Source organism: Sorex araneus, chromosome 9, assembly GCF_027595985.1.
Source record: "Sorex araneus isolate mSorAra2 chromosome 9, mSorAra2.pri, whole genome shotgun sequence".
NCBI classification, from domain to species: domain Eukaryota; kingdom Metazoa; phylum Chordata; class Mammalia; order Eulipotyphla; family Soricidae; genus Sorex; species Sorex araneus.
The window spans coordinates 14,420,537-14,441,143 of record NC_073310.1 but is presented as its reverse complement, the minus strand read 5'-3'; the positions used below and the strand labels follow the sequence as shown (position 1 = coordinate 14,441,143).

Sequence of the window (20,607 nt, the reverse complement as noted above, 5' to 3'; positions counted from 1 at the left end):
ACTCACACACTCACACTCACACACACACACTCACACACTCACACTCACACACACACACTCACACACTCACACTCCCCAGACTCGGTGCCCCCCCGCCCTGGCCTCCCAAGTCACACTCACCCTCTGATCTTTTTTTTTTTTTTTTTTTTTTTTTTTTTTGCTTTTTGGGTCACACCCGGCGATGCACAGGGGTCACTCCTGGCTCATGCACTCAGGAATCACCCTGGCGGTGCTCAGGGGACCATATGGGATGCTGGGATTCGAACCTGGGTCGGCCGCGTGCAAGGCAAACGCCCTACCCGCTGTGCTATCACTCCAGCCCCTCACCCTCTGATCTTTAACAGGGAAGTGGAGTTTTGAACCGAATAAGTCACACGTGTGTGGAGACAAGGCAAGTTCACAAGCCACTGCAGATCTGTAAAAATCTGGTTTTTAATACACAGCAGAACTTCGGATCCACGTGCCACACCCCCAGAAGGCCAAAACATGCCACACGTCTCCTCTGGGCCGTTCCCATCCCACAGAGGCTCTGAGGGGACCCGGGGGGGCCTTTGGGCACACGGTAAGGATGGAATCAGCTCCCCACCCTGCAGCCTGGCCACCCCCCAGTGCGGCTGCTGGGAAGGAACAAGGTGCCCCTTTCAGACCCACCGTCAGCCCCCACTCAGGGCACCAGGAGCTTGCCGGGAAGTGGGCTGGCGGCCAGAGTGGATGTGGAAGGGGAAGAGAATGTGCCCTGGTACCAAGTCCTGAACACATGCACACACCTGGGAACAATCACTCACATACATGCTCTCACACATGGGCCCAACCATGCACATACATGGACATAATCAGGCACACACATGCATGGACACAATCACACTTATACATGAATATACATGGGCACAATCACACACACACATGCTCTCACACATGGGCACATTCACTCACATACATGCTCTCACACATGGGCACAATCACACACGTGGGCATACTCATACACTCACACATGGGCACAATCACACACACATGCTCTTGCACATGGGCACAGTCACATACATGCTCTCACACATGTTCACAATCGCGCACACATGCTCAAACACATGGGCACATTCACTCACATACATGCTCTTACACATGGGCACAATCACACACATGGGCACACACACATACATGCTCTCACACATGGGCATAACCACACACACACACACACACACATATGCTCTCACAAGTGTACACATTTGCTCACATACTGGCTCCCACACATGTGCATAATCCTAGACATGCTCTCGCACCTGGACACAATCATGCACATACATGGTGCAATCACATACATGCACACTCAGGCATAGGCACATTCCCTCAGTCTCATACTAACACAATCACATTCACCCTCACACCCTCACACGTTTCCAGTCACACACCTGGCACCTGCTTACACCCTCGCACCTACACATTTACACATACACCCTCACCCCCCCACACACACACTTACACCCTCACACCTCTGCTCGCACACTCGCGCCCTCCCAGCTACACTCAGAGGCTCACACACAACCACATAGACTGTCACCACCACTGAGAGTCTCGAGGCCCCTTCCCCCACGCGGCAGACCCTGGTCCCCGCTGGCCCTCCCCCAGCCTCGCAGAGGGCACCCATGCTGACATGCCCCGCACAGGCACACAGGATGTGGGGTCCCTGTCCAATACGCCCATCTGACTCTCACGACATGGGGCCGCATCTTCAGGCCTCTGGGAGCCGCAGGGGCAGGGCACAGAACAAGCAGCTCCACCCCGGGCCTCTTCCACGTCACCTTTACCATCGACCCCTGCCGGCCGCCCACCGTCTCAGGCTGGACCTCAGGCTCCTCCCATCAGCCGCTTCAGACCTAACTCAGGGGCCCTGCACCCCAACCCAGCTGCAAGCTTGCTGGCCACTGGCCTGGAGGCCAGAGTGAGCATCAGCGGGGACATCAGCTCCTGAGAAGCGACAAGCCCCTCAGCCCGCCACCCATCGCGCCGGCCTCGAACTCCAACCCCGCATCTCCCCTCCCCTCCCCATCTCAAGGCCCCTGGGGGGAGCTCTGGTGCTCGCTCATTCCCCGCCTGCGCCTGGCTAGCTTCCCGCAACCCTCCCAGGACCCCTCTGACGCTCTTCATTCCCCAGAGCCGGGGCCAGTCTTCCCCTCCACTCTTGCCCTCTGCCCTGGAAGACCCTCCGTCTGCTCACGCCCCCAGGTGCCCCCCCCCGCCCCCCGCTCACCGGCATGGGACCCGCCCCTGGAGGCTGGAGAGCATCTCATGCCTCTGCAACACCCACGCAGTGCCTGGCACCGGGTCTGCAGCCTGTGGGTCTCCCGGACTGCCCCGTCCCCGTCAAAACATCCAAAAAGTCCCCACGTGGGCTCCAGTCCCCAGAGCAGGGCCGGGCGCACAGCAGTTGGACTTAGGTCCTGCCTGAGCTTCCGGCTCCCAGTGAAGTGGCGCCAGGTGGCCACTAGAGGGCGCCAAGCGCCCCTGCTCTCCCTTCCCCCCCACTGCGCAGGCGCCGCTCCATCTGGGTGAGCCAGCACGGGGGCACCTTCTCTGAGCCCTTAGGGATGCTTTCTCTGTCCCCTCTGCTGCTCCTGCTGCCCGTGCATCGCCCTCCTGCTCTCACCGGCAGCTCGGCCAAGGTAGCTCTGAGCCCAGGGGTGCCAGAGATGCTGCCTCAGCCAGACCCGGGCCAGCGAAGAGGAAGGCCCTGTCCTGAACGGGTCCGGTCCCGGGGCCCTGCTAGGAGCTGCCAACAGCAAGGGGAATCGGGGTCGCGGGGCCACTGCCCATCTCCCCTTGACACAGTCTGGCCTCCTCCTCCCCAAGGCCACCCAGACTCCCTCCCAGTCACACCCTCACCTCCTCACCCGAGAGCCTGAGCTTGTTGACATGGAACAACTACCCGGGGCCGTGCCCCAGTGTGCACGTGTCACATGCAAGGGGCCCCGGGGCCGTGCCCCAGTGACAAGTGTGCATGTGTCACATGCAAGGGGCCCGGGGCCGTCCCCCGGCACTGCATGAATAAACCGAGCGTGACAACCCTTTGGGATCTAAAGCTTTATGACCCAGGGTTTCCAAACCTACACACACACACACACACACACACACACACACACACACCACCCCCCACCACCGCCAAATCAAGGACCCCTGCACACCCCGCACAGGGGTTCTGCCATCTGCAAGAGCTATACCCACTCGTCTGGTTTTTTGCTACTGTGACTCGGAAGTGCATCTTAGGTCACCGATTGTAGATAATGAAGGTGTAACGGGCTGTGTTCAGGGGCCACGACCTACCAAGGTTGAATTTGGGCCCCACCCAGTGCACCAGGCCACCCCGGCCACCCTGCCTTGGCACCTCCTTTGGAGCACTGCCATCTCAGCTGACTTCACACCAGGCCACCCAGAGGAGCCCCCCAGCCCGACACCGCTAGCTCCCCGTCTCCCTGTGTTAGCGCCTGCCCAGCCATGCGGACATCCAAGCTGTTAATAGTCATGGTAACGGGGGTGTTAGACCTGTTGTTAGTCAGAGAGAAGTCCACAAGCCGTTAGTTTCTGCAGAAAGGAACAGACCAGGAGGGCAGGAGTTAGTCGAGGTGGAGAACGGGTTAATCAGGGAGCCGGTCAGAGCCAGGCTAGGAGCCCGGAGCCCCCGACACACAGGACTGGCTGTTAGTGGTCGGCCCCCGGGATGGTGGGGGGCGGCCAGGGCAAGGCAAGGATTAGCTGGGTGAAGGATGAGCAAGAGTTAGTGCAGAGGAGCCAGAGAGTAGCCCAAAGAGACCAAGGTGCCTACTGGAGGTGAGGCATCAAATCACCCCCAGGTGTGGCCCCGGCTTAGCAGCTGGCGGGCTCTGGGGGAGGTGGGCTGGGGCGGGGAGAGGGTGGGAACAGAGCAGGGAGCCGGAGGGACCCCTGACTGGCCTGAAACGTTGCAGGGCCCTGCGGGCACTCGGGGGTCACTTTAGGACCGCCCCTCTTCCTCCTGCAACCCTGAGCCCAGAGGGGCCCCTCTTGCTTCCCTGCCTTCTTCCGCTTCCAGGTGTGACACGGTCCTTTACAAAGGCTCAAGTACTCAAAAAATGGATCACGCCACTTCCGGTGGGGGACCCCGGGCTCTCCCGGCCTCGGAGGCGGCGGAGGGCCCCTCTAGCCAACTTCCGGTTGTAGGAACCACCGTCTCGCTGCTCCTGTGGCCGGAAGTGCCCTTCCCTCTAGCTTCCGGTGGTAGTTCCGGCTTCCAGACCACCAAGTGGGAAATGCCTCCCCCCCCCCACCAGTGCGTGGCTTACTTCCAACTATTACTGATCAATGACCAATCGATCCACTCAGTGATCTCCAGCACGAAAGCGTTTTCACCGGCTTCCATCGTAAGGAAGGCTCAGCCTGCCCACTTCCTGTGTGGGGCTCGGCTCCTGGCTTACTTCCGGTATGGGGCAGGTCGGTCCCGCCCACTGACTTCCTGTGCCAGCCCTGCACCTCCACTGGTCACTTTCCAGTGGAGAGTTTGGCCAATTCGCCCTCCCTCCAAAGAGGGGCGCACAGGCTCCTTTTCTGTTCCCTTCACGGGGACAAGCCCAGGGCTCCGTGATCTAAAGCTCCGTGACCTAAAGGGCAACACCCAGAAGTGTCCCTGGTCCCAACCCCTCCTGGCAGCAACCAGACTTGTGCCCAGCGCCGTGATGCCACGGCACTGAGACCAGCCTCGCCTCCTCGAGACCCCTTCCTCCTCTGGGCGCTGGGGGCGAGCTCACTAGAGCCATCTGCTGCCGCAGCCCGGGGCCCCCCAAGACTGGAACTCACAGCCCCTGGGGCAACCCCAAGACATCTGCTTGTCAGAAGGAGGGGGACCAGCCCCTAGAAGGGGCCCAGAGCTCGGCAGGGCTGGGGTTAGTAAGAGAAACCAGGGTTAGTAGGGTCTGGGTTAGTAAGAGCACAGCACCAGCGGCCAGGGGACCTCAGCAGACACACGCGGGAGTCGCTAGGAGAAAGGGGGGCACACGCAGGTCCGTTAGTTTGTTAAGGGGCAGGCGGGGTACGGTGGTGGCACCCCTGGGTTAGACAGGTTAGTAACCGAACAAAAGAGCTGCCTACGGCAAAGAAAGCTGAAGAGGAGGAAGAATGTCAGAAAGAGACAGTTAGGGGGTTAAAGCGAGTGTCTGGGCCCAGGCGTGGGGGTCTGTGTGCAGAATACCCAGAGGGACGGAGCCTCGGCAGGGAACCCCATCATATATCTGGGCCTCCAGCCCACACCCTCACCCCACTTTTTATTATTATTTATTATTATTATTCTGTAACGTTAATGTATTCTGACCTGTGCCAACCCTTGGTATTCACGGGCTTCCTCACTGAAGATCAGGGAAGGAAGACGTCCCTCCCACTGCCCAAGAAACTGGGGTTCAGAGAGGCGGCAGTAAGCGGCAGAGCTGGAGACCTGATCGGCATGCCCCGTCCTGGAGCGGGGGTCTGCACAGAGACCCCGGGCCTCGGCCAGGGCCTTCCGGAGCCTCGTCCACTCCCTGGTCCCCTGGAAAGGCCCACGAGCTGCAAGGTTAGTAAGGTCTGGCTGCGCGGGGTTAGTAGGGCATGCTCGGGCCTGGTTAGTGGGTTAGTCAGTTGGCAGAAGGCCAGGCACCTCGTCACACACCACAGCGTCCCGGCCGAGCCCTGGGTTAGTAGGTTAATTCCACCATGCACCCCGCCACTCCGGTCCCACCGTAGAGACCTCCCGCCCCCACCAGCCAGGGAGCTGGGCCTGACCAGGGCAGGGGGCATCTGCTTCTACTGCCCAGCTAGAGTCACATAAACCCCCATAGACTATGTTTGCATCCTTAGTTCTTAGCCGGGGGGCCTCCAAGACCCTCCTGCCGATACTTCAGTGTTTGGGTCATCCTGGCTGGACCTCCCCTCCCTCCCGCCACTTCCCCCACCTGCCTGGATCTGGTCAGCCCCTTCCCCGGGGGCCGGAGCCTGTCCCTGCCAGGCGTGTGAGAACACGTACACTTATGTGGATGTGCACACAGCAGAATCTTCCCACGTCTGCACCACCCCCCGCCCCCCGCCCAGTCACCACGAGCCGTGGGCATCTCTCCCATCCCCAACTGCCTCTGAGTGCTCCCACCACTGCCTGCCCCCAAACTTGCGAGCACTCAGTGAGGCCTGGAAGCCAGTTCACACTCCCCGGCCCATGCTGGCCTGCCGCCTTTTAAAACCGATGCCACAGCGCACCCAGACGTGGCCCCTCTCATCCCTACTCTAGTTTCCCTGCCCAAATCCTGCCTTGCCCCCTCCTCCAGACTAAAGGATGCCCCATTAGAAAAAGAAAAAAAAAATGTTTTGTTGCCTGATGAGCAGAAGTTGGGGCTGGAGAGCGGACACGGGGGACAGGACACTTCCTCCTGGGGCTGTTCTTGACCACTGGCATTTCCCAGCAGCCTTTTTAAAGCAGCTCTGCCGAGCCCTGCTCTACAGAAACCCCCGCTGCATTTGAATTCTGTGAAAGCAGTGGCCAGAAATGGCTTTGAGGAACTGCCGCTCTAATCTCTTCCCCTGTGAGCCCTTGGTGAGGCCACATGGCTGCCCTTCGAGGCCCTGGCCGGCGCTGCCCGTGCTGAAAAGCCTGGTCCGGGCCACCACAACTTGCTCTGAGCTTTCTCCCAGCACCCCAGCCCCTTGCAGGCCACGCCCAGATAGGCTGCTCTCAAGGAGGACTCAGAGGCGAGGCCTGCAAGGAGCATTCTGAGCTGCCGGAAGTGGAGCCGGTCACTTCCACAAGGAGCTGAGCTGAGCAGGTCAAAGGCCATTCAGGATGGGCCAGCTGGGCACCATCCCTGGACCTAGGAGGTTGGATTAACTATCCAGAGCGTGAAAAATTGTCAGCCCCCAAGTCCAGGCTGGAGATGGAATGGGGGAGGGGGTGGGGATGGTTGGTGAGCACCAAGGAGGGTCTAGTACTGTGCCAGGCTAGCCCTGAGGTCCCCAGTAGAGCCAAGGGTCCCTCTAACATGGAAACAGGACTGAGAGAAACGACTCACCCCTCCAGCTCTAACACCTTGACTGCCCCCAGACCCTCTCTTAGGGGCTCCTCGTCGATTCTGGGCATGTCCTCTGAGGACCTGGGCCCACTCTCCAACCTGAACCTCCTCAGACTCTTAAAACTGGAGCCATCACCCTCTATTCCCAAAATAGCTTAAAGATAGGGATTTTGGGGGAAGGGATAACGGTACGGTGGGGTTCTAAGGGCTAGCTAAGCCAGGGCTGTCCTTAACAGCAGAGGGAAACACGTAGATCTCTCTTCCCTCCCCTTAAGCACTGCGCGGAGAGAAGGCCGGATGAGCTCACAGCAGGCCGGGAGGAGCAATCTGCAAGCCAAGGTGGAGCAGCCACAGGGAGAAGCCTCAGACCTTGGACCTCAGCCTCCTGCTCAACCAGCGACCCACTCGCGTGCAGTCATCACGCGTGTGAGGGCAGTGCGAGCAGGCAGAGCCAGCCTGGGGCACCCCCACCCCCAGCCTGGGGCTGATCCAGCCCGTTCCCTACAGGGTAGGAGGAGCCAGGCTCTGAGCCTGGACGGCTCCCAGGGTCTGGATCGCCCTGTCTCTCGCAAACCCTCTGCTTGCAAGGGAAGCATCCCCGCTGCACCCCTAGCCCCGACCCCAGGTGCTGCTCCCCACGTGTGACCACCCTGGAGGCACGTCCCAGGCTCAGCCCAGACCCTCCGAGAGAGAAGCAGCACCCACAAGCCAGAGAATCGCTCGCAAACAAACAGCCTGAGACAGAGTCCAGCAGATTGCGCAGCCCGGCCCCGCCCCAAGACTCCTGCCCGCCGCCCATTGGTTCCTCCCTGGCCTGCCCCTGGTTTCTGCCACCCTCCCATTGGGTCCTCCACAGGCCCCGCCCTCCCCTCATTTCTGCTGCCCTCCCATTGGGTCCTTTACAATCCCCGCCTTCCCCTCATTTCTGCTGCCCTCCCATTGGGTCCTTTACAATCCCCGCCTTCCCCTCATTTCTGCTGCCCTCCCATTGGGTCCTTTACAATCCCCGCCCTCCCCTCGTTTCTGCTGCCCTCCCATTGGGTCCTCCGCAGGCCCCACCTCCTGGAGGTGTGGTCAGTGGGGCCTTGGCCCAGGTGGCGCTGTCGGGTGGTCAGCTGGACAGACTGGAGAAACAAGTCCACTGGAGGTCGGGAAGGTCCGAGACAGGCACCCGCACCCCTCCAGAGCTGATCCAGGTGGGCCTTTCTCCGCGGGACACGCTGTCCCAGGTGGGAGAAGGAAGTCAGCGGGGAACGGTCCAGGGTTCCGGAGAACCACCCAAGCTGGTCCCAGCGTCGTGGAGGCACCGCTAGTTCGGGCTTCACCCAGGCTCCAAAGAGAAGCCCCGGGCAAGAGTTCCGCAGGTGTGCTGGGCAGGGCAGCTGCAAGAAGCACAAGCTTAGGGCTTGTCCGCCCCCCCGCACCCCAACCTCGACCCCCCTCCCAGACACCCCAAACCCTCGTCTCCCTCTTGCGTCCCATCACCTAGACAGGGTGATGGACAAGGCTCCTTGGCCGATACAAACTTGCAGGAAAAGTTTAGGGAGGGAGGGGAAGAGGTGAAAGCAGGGCTACCCCCACATTGGAAGGGCCAGGTCAGTGGCCCAAGAGCCCCCAGATCCGTCTCCAGGACGCGGAGCCAGGGCTGAGCTGGGCGGAGAATGACGTTAGAGCGCTGTGCTGGCGTTCTGCCGTTCCTGCTGCGCGTACACACTTGCATGCCTCCCAGGACGCGGCGCTCACTTACTCACCGAGACAGGGAAGACGCGTGCTCTGCTGTGAGGATGGGTGCAGGCAAAACCGTGTCCTGGGGCGCGGTCACCATTGATGGCCAGCCGGGTCCAAGACCCCACTGCACTGAGTAAAGGAGCAGGCTGAGATCTCGGCCACACGCCCACTGCCAGCGAGCCCGCAGGGTGACACTCACCCCCGCCCAGAACCCCTGACCCGGAAACTGGAGGGCCCCGGCCAGGCCTGAGTCTGGAGAAGGGGGTCCAGGGAGGTGGGGTGCGGGGACACGGAGCAGCATCGCCACCCCCTCCCCAGGCTCTCCCAGACTTACCTGGCTGCATCCAGCCACCGCTCCACACCGCTCTCAGCTCCCAGCAGCTTCCCCCCGCGGCCCCCACGGGCCCCTCCTGGAAGACAAGGGCCAGCCACGCCACAGGAGAAAACCACATTGGGGTGGGGGGGTCCCCAGAACCCAGGCCAGGACTCCCTGCTAGGGGTGAGGCCTGGGCACAGCCCCCTCACCCCCCTTCCTCTCCCATCCCCCCAGAGTATCCTTAGTGGGGGGGCCCAGGGAGACCCAGGTGGGTTTCCCTCTCCAACTCCCTTGGAGCAAGCAGGTCAGTATCTGTGAGTGTCCCCAATCTGGCCCAGGGGGGGGATCCTCCCAGCCCCAACATACACCCAGGATGCGCCTCGGTGACCCAGCACTTGGGCAGTGAGAGGGACAGACAAGGGCCTTCTCCCACCAGCCCCATCCTCCAGGGCAACAGAGAAGCTCAGGGCACCCCAGAGTAAGGGGGTGGGTTCTTGGAAGGCCAAACCCTCGAGAGCTCTCAGCATATCCTCAGAAACTCACAGAATCCTGGGATTTGGGGGTCCAGAGCTGGAAAGACACTCAGACATCCCCCCGCCAACCCCACCTCCCACTCAGGAGGTGGGTCCTGCAGGCTGCGTCCCCACTGCTCTGCCAGGAAAAGCATCCCTGGCCCTGATCTCTGGGTGAAGTGACAAAGCCCCCCCTACCCCCGCCGCCCCCATCTGCAAAAGAGCAGGGCCAGCCCAAGCAACGGGGTCCGAGCCTCCTCCCTCCACCTGACGGACAGGTGCATGCAGGTCAAAAGCTTCCATGCCACAGGGGTTCCTGGCAGAGGAGCAGATCCAGTATGGGCCCCCCCTGTGCCAATGTGGGGAATGGGGGGGGTAAAATTTCCCTTTCTGAGACCCCCCCAAACCGTGGGCAAGGTCTCTGTGGCATAGAAAAGGGAAAATAAATGAGCCACATCCCTCCCCCTCGCCCTCCCTCCTGGGCGTCGGGTGGGGTCTGTGTGTGGTGGGCTGTATGCCTGTGGGCGTGAGCACTTATCTGCAGAGCTGCTTCCGGGGCTCGGAGCTGACCAGAAGGAACCAGGAATCCCCGCGTCTCCCCTGAAAGTCCTCACGCCCTGTAAGGAGAAGAAGCCAGGCCGCTCGGGGGGGGGGAGCTCCTGGTGTGGCCTCCAAGACCCTTCCCCCAGTCCTGCAGACCCAGAAGCCCCCCACCCCCACTCCCCGCGGTTCTAACCAAGTCAGGGTGGTTTCCAGGGAAACTTCAGCGCCTGGGAAAGCAGCCAGGGATCCAGAAGGGTGGGAGCTGGGTGGGGGGCTCTGAGCTCAACCAAAGGGGTTGCTTCTGACCAGGCTTCTCAGCCCTGGTGCCCGGCACAAGACTCAAAGTTATTTTTCCCCACCATGGCTTTGCCAATGCCTGGAACATGGATCAAAAAGTGTTTCCAAGGGCTGGAGCAATAGCACAGCAGGTAGGGCGTTTGCCTTGCATGCGGCCGACCTGGGTTCGATTCCCAGCATCCCATAGGGTCCCCTGAGCATCGCCAGGGGTGATTCCTGAGTGCAGAGCCAGGAGTAACCCCTGAGCATCGCCAGGTGTGACCCAAAAAGTAAAAAAAAAAAAAGTGTTGCCACCAGGGGCCCAAGTAACAGAACACAGGTAAAGGTGTTTGCCTTGCATGCCGTCAGGCCTGATCCAATCCCCAGCACTGAGTAGGGGTTCCTGAGCACCAGGGGAATGACCCTGGGGTGCAGAGCCAGGAGCAAGCTCTGAGTGCCACTGGGTGTGGTCCAAACCCAACCCCACTCCTGCCTATTGCTTTGCACCAGTTAATAACGTCAACTTGAAGTTCATCATTGTGTTAACACTGATGTTACCGAAACTCACTATATCTGTCCCTAAGGTATGGCTAAGATGTCCCCGGGGGTAGAACGGGATGCTTTCCCCGGTTAGGAAAGGAGGATCAACCTCAAATACACGCAGTGTTGGTGAATGAAGGGATCACTGAGCTAGAGTAGACATCCTAATGGATCCACTCACCACTGGCACAGATTTTGACGTGGACAAGTCTTGGAAATGTCACACGGAGCACAGGGAGGCAGGCTCAGGAGTCCACCCACGGCAAGGTCCTGTCTGACGAGCTGGCCAGGAGAGAGACCCACAGGGACAGAAGAGATGAGCAGGTTCTGGGATTGGGGGGGGGCGTATGGGGGACGGGCAGTGAGTGGCCGAAAGGGAGTTCGTGGGACCCAGGTCAACGTTCTAACATAGGGTGATGGCGGTGGAAACTCTATGGGGGAAAAAAAGCACTGAATTTAGTGCTGGAAGTGAGTGATCTTTAAATGATGCTTCTTGGGGGCCAGAGAGTTAGTACAGTGGGTAGGGTACTTGCCTTGCATGCAACTGACCCGGGTGTGATCCCCAACATTCTATATAGTCTCTCGAGCATCACCTGGAGTAATTCCTGAGTACAGGCCCAGGAGTAACTTCTGAGCATTGCTGAGTGTGGCCCAAAACTCAAATTAATAAGTATATAATAAACTATGCCCCTATACATCTGAGCTTTCCTGGGGCAGGGCCAAAGGAGGAGGACAGATGGGATGGGCATTTGGGACATTGACGAAGGGAAGCAGGCACAGGTGCGGGGGTGGGGGGCATTGTTGGGATGATGTATGCATGGAAGTGTCAGATATAAAAGTATGATACATCACGGTGCTGCAATAAAAATGAGGAAAAAGTTTAAATAAAAAAGTTAAAAATAAACTATGCCTCCCCTAAAGTCAGACCCAAAAGAAACTGAATGAGTGATACCTGCAAAACAAGCATGAACATCCCCCCGAAAAAAAAAAAAAACTAAACTAAAACTGAGCCAAAGAAGCTAACAGAGGCCCAGACCAATAGGACTCAAAAACAATCCTGCAGGGGGCTGGAGCAATAGCACAGCGGGTAGGGTGTTTGCCTTGCACACGGCCGACCCGGGTTCAATTCCCAGCATCCCATATGTTCCCCTGAGCACCGCCAGGGGAGATTCCTGAGTGCAGAGTCAGGAGTAACCCCTGTGCATTGCGGGGTGTGACCCAAAAAGCAAAAAAAAGAAAAGAAAAGAAAAGAGAAAAGAAACAGTCAACAATCCTGCAGGGACAGAGAGCAGGCTCAGAGCCCTGGCGCCAGAGCAGGACCCCCTGGAGCTGACAGAGGGATATTTCAGGTGACAAAATGCTCCCTGTCTCGGCTGAGCTGGAGGGGGGGGGGTGGAGGCCTGCAGGATCACCCCACCCTGAAAAGAGTTCTTGGGTGGGCTGTAACTTTGTCCACATGCTTTTTTAGCTGTAAGGACATCGCAGGACCAGCGTGGAGGGCAGACAGAGACAACGGCATCCCAGTGCCCCAGTGCGCACAATCCCCCCTTCAAGCCAAGGCCTGGGGGATCGGACTCCAGGGTACCCCAGGACTCCCTCCTCCCTCAAAGAAACCGGAAATGGCCAGTCTTGGGGCACCACTCCCAGGGGCGACCGGGAGCAATGGGCCACCTGAGAGATTCCTTCGATTCTCCTGGAGTCTCCAGAACCAAGAGGCCTCAAGCTGTTGTAGAAAAGAGGAATGGGAGGTGTGGGGTTTACAATATGGACCAAAGACCTCAGGGTCACTGGATTTTCCAAAACTGACCTCCTAGGGGCTGGAATGATAGCATAGCGGGTAGGGCGTTTGCCTTGCACGCAGCCAACCCGGGTTCAAATCCCAGCATCCCATATGGTCCCCTGAGCACCGCCAGGAGTGGTTCCTGAGTGCAGAGCCAGGAATAACCCCTGTGCATCGCCGGGTGTGACCCAAAAACCAAAAAAAAAAAAAACTGACCTCCTAGGTGCAGACAAGATGGAAACTGGAGGCAGTTGGGTCGGGTGCCAAGGCCAAACCCAGCACACGGGACAGCCTCGGGCTTCAGGACAGATTCTCATCCACTCCCCACCCTTGGCCAAGTCCATACCCGCTTGGGGCCAACCTGGCCCCTCCCAGGCCTGCAGTGAGGGTCAACGGGACAGCCACAGCCTCTGAGAAACGAGACGTCTCTAGTTTTCTCACCTTCTTTCCTCATCTCTAGCCTCCACCGGCACCCACCCACCACCTTCCACCTTCCCACCTACCACCCTCCCAAGACACACTTCCTCCCCCCTCTGCTCCGGGCACTGTCTCTACCACAGTCAAGCCTCCACCAGGGAACATGCCTTGGACACAAATCTGCATGGACGCTGCACTTAGGGCCCCCCACCCTGGGCTTGGTAGGGCTTCTAATGTGTCCCCCTTGACTCCAGGATAAAATCAATGCGTGAAGAGAGGTGAAGTTCATGGGACACGTTGCACTCGACTGCTTTGGGGGTGGGTGCCAGGAAGTCGCGAGCCCCTGCAGGTTAGGGAATGCCTCACCAGAGAGCAGCTAAGGGCTCTGTGCTCAGGGATCACTCCACTCCCGGGCATACCAGGGAAGTACATGTGGTGCGGAGACCAAACAGGATCAGTCACATGCCAAGCAAGCACCCTAACCCTTGGCCTAGCTGTCCAGCCCACAAAATATCTGCTCTTAAAGAATTCAGATATAACATCTATGAAAGAGGAACCTCAAATTTCATATCACCCTCAAAAAGAAAAAAAGCTGCAGGGGCTGGAGCAATAGCACAGTGGGTAGGGCGTTTGCCTTGCACGCAGCCGACCCGGGTTCGATTCCATGCATCCCATAGGGTCCCCTGAGCACTGCCAGGAGTAATTCCTGAGTGCATGAGCCAGGAGTAACCCCTGAGCATCCCCAGGTGTGACCCAGCATTTCTTGATAACTGACTCTTATTTGGGGTACCTTTACCTACACACACACACACACACCAGGGGTTGAATTCTTTTATCTCCATTTTGCAGATGTAAAATGAGGTTCAGAATAAGCTTCTCTCTGGGCTGGAGCAATAGCACAGTGGGTAGGGCATTTGCCTTGCACACAGCCAACCTGGGTTCTATTCCCAGCATCCCATATGGTCCCCTGAGCACTGCCAGGAGTAATTCTTGAGTGCATGAGCCAGGAGTAGCCCCTGTGCATCACCAGGTGTGACCCAAAAAGCAAGAAAGAAAGAAAAAAAAGAGCCTCTCTCCAAGGCTATCATAGATTTTAAACAAGGCAGCTGAACCCCCAAAGGGCAGAAGACCTATATTGGAGCTAGGGGCTGGCAGCAACCAGCCCCGTGTCCCAGCACCACTCTTCAGGTGAGGGGACCAGACGGATTTCTTAAGCCACCCAAAGTGGGTTTCAAGACCAATTCTTCCCAGACCTCCGGGCAACTGGTGAAGTTCTGCCCTCAGCTGGCAGGGGGCGCTGTGCAGTAGTTACACCTGCAAGGTTCAGCCTCAGACTAAGATCTGGGTTCAGGGTTCAAGTCCTGACTCCACTAGGTACCTGCTCTGAGACTCCAACGAGTCACCTCCCTTCTCTGAGCCTCTGTCCCGTCTGGAATGCCCAAGGGGCCTCTGTCCACACCGTAGCATCGTGTTAGAATCAGGGTGACTGGTTCCCATTAATCACCAGCCCCTCCTTTCTGCCCTTGGACGGCCCAGGGGCTCCCAGAGGGGGGGGCCGTTGGGGGTCCACCTGGCACCACAAGGGAAAAGGAACACCTGCTCCAGGAGCGGGGAGCAGCCCGGGGAGGGGCTGGGGAACAGATGTCACCCCGCCAGCCTCTCCCCACTCTCCGGGTATCTCTGTCTATTGTTCTGGAGCTGCAGCTGACAGATGAGCCGGGCAGCGGAGACAAGAGAAGAATCCCGTGGAACAAAGGGCCGGGCTATAAGTTATTCACCAACCCCTGCACAAAGGGCCGGGGGCCCCAGAAACGCCACTCCTGCAACCCTCGAGGGTCCCCCGGCGAGAGGAACCAACTGCCCCCACACACATGAAAGCAAAGAACTAGGGCTGGCTGGCGGGGGCGGGGGGGGGCTCCTGGGCCTGAGGCACTTGCTTTGCATGCATCTGACCCCGGGTTGACCCCCCCCACATTTAGTTTGGGCGGGGGTGGGCAGCGGGAGGAGAAAGACCCCTCAGCACAGAACCAGGAGGAAGCCCTGAGCACAGCCAGGGGTTGCCCCCAAAGCAAAAAATAAATAAAAGAAAGCAGATGACTAAAAAATAAAACAAGATTCGAGGCCTAGTGGGGTGTGGGGGGTGGTGTGCACGGGGGGGTTGCTGAGAGATAGTCCAGGGTAAGTAAGGCGCCTGCAGTCACAACTCCAGTTAGATTCCCGGCACCGCACACAAGACCCTAAACACCTCCAGATCAAGCCCCGAAGACACGGACCCTCAGACACTGACGAGTGTGGTCCAACATCCTCCCCGCCCTCAAAAAAAAAAAAAAGAAAGATTTATGGGTTGGGTGGGGGAGAGGGAGCTCAGCTAGAGGACACACGGAGAGATGGGGCCATCAGTCTTTCTCAGACATCAACAGATTGTTGTCACAGGAGGGCACACTGCCTATTAGGCTCACAGTAACAAAAGGCTTTGGGTCCCCGCGGAGAGATGGAGAAACTGAGGCCCGGAGAAGGGGAATTGCTTTCTCACTGGAGGGGACACGGCATGGCGGGAACAAGGACAGGCAGCCCGACGACCTGTGTGACTTTCATCCCTGGTCCTTCCACCAGCCCCGGGTCCTTGGTTCGTGCTACTACCAAGAGCATCCTCTCGTCCTGGGGAGAAGCACAGACCAGAACGAGTCCCAGGCCCCCGAAAACGGGTGTGGGAAAGGTGTGACAAGCCCCCACAGGTCAAACAATAGAGCGCCAAGTGGCAGAGCTGCATCACGAAACAGCAACCCTGCTACTACAGCGACGGCTGCCAAGGCAGGTCAGCAATCCCGGACCCATCTGGCCTGACTGTTCTCCAAGCAACATCCCTCCGTTCCCTCTGTGGACTCCCACAGCAAGTAACTCAGGCGAAGGAAACAGGGAGCTGGGGAAGAAGGTAGCTGCGCTGAGCTGATACAGATGGAGTCTTCCCCATTTGGTTATGGTCTTTCCCAAACCTCCTGCAACTATCACCTATTTTATTTAACTTATTTGGAGGGAGAGCAGGAACAGGGCCACCCCCAGAGGTGCTCAGGGGTTATTCCTGCCTCTGCACTCAGGTATTGCTCCTGGTGATGCTCACGGCTCCCTATGGGATGGGATGAAAGGATCGGTCACATACAAGGCCAACAAACGCCCTAAGTCATAACATTCTCATGTTTCATGCTGGCTTGGAAGATGGGGGCTTCTAAAGTCGGTGGTCAGGAAGTAGGGTTCCTCTGAAGAAATTTAGTCCTTCTCCCTAAGAAGTGGAGAAGTTAAAAGGCAGCGAAAAGGTTGGCAGGTGGTGTGTGTGTGTGTGTGTGTGTGTGGTGGGGGGGTCCTTTCACAATAGCCCTCAGTGGCCAGGTCACTCAATAAGAAAGGACTGGAGGGCGTCGGGGTGTCCAGGAGGGGTTTTCAGCCAAATTCTTTCTACCTGAAATTAACCAAACTCCGCGTGGACCCAAGGCACTGTCACCAACACCGGGTGGCAGCATGCAGACTGTCCCGGGGATGCCTCTAAGCTGGGATCACTCCATGGGGGAGGGGAAGGGGGACCCCCGTGGAGTGACCACCTGCCTGGGGCGCGAGCAGCTGGGGTTCTGCGCGGAACCTCCAGCTGCCCCGCGCGGCCGGGCAGCGCCGCTGACTCATCCCGGCCCCGCGTGGCTCGGACATTTGTACCCAGGAAGCCACGCCCCTGACGTCGGAGAGCCGCGGTCCCCCGCTCCCCCGGTTGCCGAGTGGAATTACTCATCCCTGCCCGGCTCCCCTCCGCCCGGGCCCCCCTGCAGCTGGAAGGCGCTCGGGAGGCAGCGGCGAGAAAACAAAGCCAAGCCCCTTCCCGCCGCCGTCGCCCCTCGCCGCGCCCGCCGCGCCCGGCCCCCCGCGGCAGGTGGCGGGGGCGCTTCTGGGTCTCTGCGCCGCAGTGGGGTGCGCGTGCCAGCCGCCCTGGCGCACCGCAGCCTCGGTCCGGGGATGGGCGCACGCAGCGCCCCCCATCCCACCCCACTCCGGGCCGCCCATGCAGAGCGAGCCCGTAGCCCGGGTCGTCAGAAGCGGGGGCAATGGGGGGAGTCTGGCCCGGTCCCAACCCCAACTCCCAGGCTAACCTCTCCAGGGAGAGGAGAGCCCAGAGTACCCATCCCTAGGGGCAGAGCCCCGGCTGTGTGACCTTGGCCACGTAACTAGCCTTCTCTGGTCTCCGTTTCCCCACCTGGGAGATGCTGCGGCTGTTGGCACCTCGCGGCTGTTGGCACCTCGCACGGTCCCGCCCGCCCGTGTATTGTCAGCATCACTGCGGGGGTCCCCAAAGGCGAGGGGCCAGCCTTCTCCCCCTCTGGGGGACCGCGCAGGACGCCTGGAATTTGCATCCCGGGGTGGGAGGTTCGGCAGGCGCAGAGGCAGGTGGGCTCAGTACTGGGCCAGGACCCCGCCCCACCGCCGTGCCCCCACCCCCACCCCAGCTCCCAGCCCGCCGGGGCTGTGTCCAAGGCTCGCCCGGGAGGTGGTCGGGGCGCCCCGCCGTCCCGGGGGGTCCGCAGGGGTGCGGGAGGGTCTTTGTTCGCCCTCAGACCGTGGCCGCGGGCCACCCCCGCGCGCCTTCGCCCCTTCTACCTTCCCCGGGCCCCACCCAGGTCCAGTCCCGGTCTGCTTCTGACAACCGCGGGCCGGGGGGCCCGGGGGTGCGGGGCGGCTGCTCCTCCGCCCGGTACCCGGCAGTGCGGGCGGCGTCCCCCGGCCCTGACCCCCCGCGTGGGACCCCAGCCCGGGCGCGCGGGGCGCGGGGCGCGCGCGCGGCTTACCTCGGGGCGCGGTGCTGCGGCGCCAGTGCGGAGGGCTCTTTGTGCCGGGGCCCTCGGCGCAGAAGTGGGGGAGCCCCTGCAAGCGCCTCCCCTCTGCAACTCCTCCCCGCGCTCGTCCGCAGCCTCCCTCCCTCCCTCCCTCCCTCCCTCCGGTCCCCCGAGCCCGCGCCGCCGGCGCCGGCTGCGTAGCCGCTGCAGCGCCCATGAAATTTTAATGCGGGCGCGGCTGGCGGGCGGGCGGGCGGGCGGGGACGCACTCGCACCGCACCCGCACCGCACCCGCACCCGCACCCCTGCCCGCAGCGCGCGCCCCTGCAAGGCTCTCCGCGCGCCAGGCGGAGGATGTGGGGGTGGGGGGGACAGCGCCCCGCCGCCGCCGCCGCCCCCGCGGCACAAAGGGGCGAGCCGGGCCGCGCGCTCAGCACCCCCCACCGCATCCCCGCCCGCGCCGCTGCCATGGCAACGCTTGCGGGGCTGGACTCGCCGCCCTGCGCCCCGCTGCAGAGGCGCGCGCGGAGCTGGGGAAAGGGAGAGAGGGACGGAGCGCGCCCCCAGGACCCGTCCCAGCGCCGGCCTCCCCCCCCCCCGCCCCTACACACACACACACACCCAGGGCCCCTGCCCAGCTCACACAGACTCTGCGTCTGCCTCTGCCCCCACCCTTCCGGACGGGCAGTGGGGATGGCGGGGTGACCTCAAGCCCGTGTGTCTGCAGCTAATAATTGGCATACAAGCGGGCCTCTGTGTGTGTGTGCGTGTGTGTGTGTGTGCGTGAGTGTGTGTGTGTGTGTTTGTGTGTACTCGGACCCAAGAGTGAGTTTGGGGCTGCACCACCAGGAAGGACTCCTGAGTGCTGTGCTCAGGGATCACTCCAGGCAGTGCTCACTGCGGGGCTGGTGATCACCTTGGTTGGCACAAGGCCTTGACCCCTGAACTATCTCCCGGTCCCCTTGGCCGGGTCCCCTGCTCCTGCGCCAATGAAGGCCCTAGTAGACCAGCAGCCCCCCTCAGCCCCCTCTCCTGGGGAACAGGGACCTTCTCAAGACTTAGCCCAGACCTGCCGGGTGGAAGCTCTGAGGCGGGCTCGGGAAATCTGAACACGTCCGCTGGCTTGTCATTGGTGCCATGCCCGGGGGAGCGCGGAGGCACAGCTAGTCACCGAAGGAAAGCAAGTCCCAGCCACTGGGACTGGGACAGAGAAGCAAAGCTCACCAGGGGGTCTCATCTGAGCAGTTCCTGGGGCCAAGGCTCTGCAGAGCTTCAGGCATGGCTGTATCCAGGTGCCTGCTTCTGACCTGTAAATCAGCAGAAGCCGTTGGGACAGGCTCCCCCACAGGGAACGGCCGGGCTCTAGACCTCCGGACTGTATGACTTTCTTCCTCAGCCTCCTCACAGCTGACGCCAGCTGCCCACCCTCCTCAGGGGACTCCCACCCCTGATCTCTTTATCACCGTGCAGTTCCAGACAAAGAGCCCTCTGGGACTCCGTGCCCACAGGAGTCTCTCCCGGGACTCATGGAAGAGTTTAGTGAGGGAAGTAATTCGCATCGAGTCATAGACTCCGTGATGAATTCTCTCTCTCTGTCTCTCTCTGTGTCTCTGTCTCTGTCTCTGTCTCTCTCTCTCTCCCCCGCCCCCCGCAGGGTCTTGGCCCCTCCACTCCCTCGTGCACTCTTTCATCCCTTTCCCGACATCAGGCGCCTCCCATCCGCAGGACCCAAAGGTGCTCTCCAGTTTGATGGAGACTTTTGCTCTATTTTCCTTTAGGAAGCAGCGGCTGGAGCTGGAGAAGTAGACCAGGGGGTCTGGGACTTGCTAGGCAAGCGGCGGCCCTGTTTCAGCCCCGGCACTGCATATGGTTCCTGAGCACAGAGCCGGGAGCTGCCCTGAGCACCACTTGGCCTGGCACACGCACACACACACACACACACACACACACACGCACACACACACACACACACACACACACACGCAGAGACTGGTTCTGGCAAGGTTCTGGGCCCCCTGGTGTCAGCCGGTTTCTCCATTAGGAAGTCCAAAGCAGGGCCGAGGGGCCGAGGCCACCAGAGGCACCCCCGTGCCCCCCCTCCACACACGGTCTCTGCCCACCTCTCAGAACATGCCCGGTGCCACTGTGTGCCGTTGTGTGCCATGTGTCCTCGGTGGGCGTGTTGGTGTGCAGGGGACTCGGATGTGGCTCCTTGGTCTGGGATTCTTGGTGACTGTGTGACAGCATATCACATGTGTGAGTGTGTGCTTGTGTGAGTATCAGCAGGTGTGTGTGTGCAAGTGTGAAGGTGTGTGGTGTGAGAACCAGTATGTGACGTAAGAGCATTATGTGTGTGTGCGTGTGTGCGAGTGTGAGACTATGTATGTGGTGTGTGAGTCCGCGTGTCTGACTGTGAGGGTATGTGAGTGTGTGCAAGTGTGTTTGAGAATGTGTGTGTGCCATGTGTGCACATGTGTGTATGTGTGTATGCGTGCATGTGTGTGGGTTGTGTACATGTGTGTATGTGTGTACATGTGTTTGTGTGTGTGGATGTGCATGTGTGCATACATTTGGTGTGCACATGTGTGTCCGTGTGTGTGCACGTGTGTATGTGCTGCCATCTCCCATCCAC

At 60.2% G+C, this 20,607-nt stretch overlaps 1 long non-coding RNA gene across 1 annotated transcript; it reads right to left on the bottom strand.

The window, feature by feature from the left end:
• Window positions 1-414: 414 nt before the first annotated feature.
• LOC129406980 (uncharacterized) lies at window positions 415-18,141 on the bottom strand. Its single transcript, XR_008631375.1, has 5 exons — window positions 17,988-18,141; window positions 11,149-11,249; window positions 9,115-10,225; window positions 8,804-8,909; window positions 415-8,434 (listed from the first exon to the last, which is right to left on the bottom strand). It is a non-coding gene; the product is annotated as an uncharacterized LOC129406980 (long non-coding RNA).
• Window positions 18,142-20,607: the final 2,466 nt, after the last annotated feature.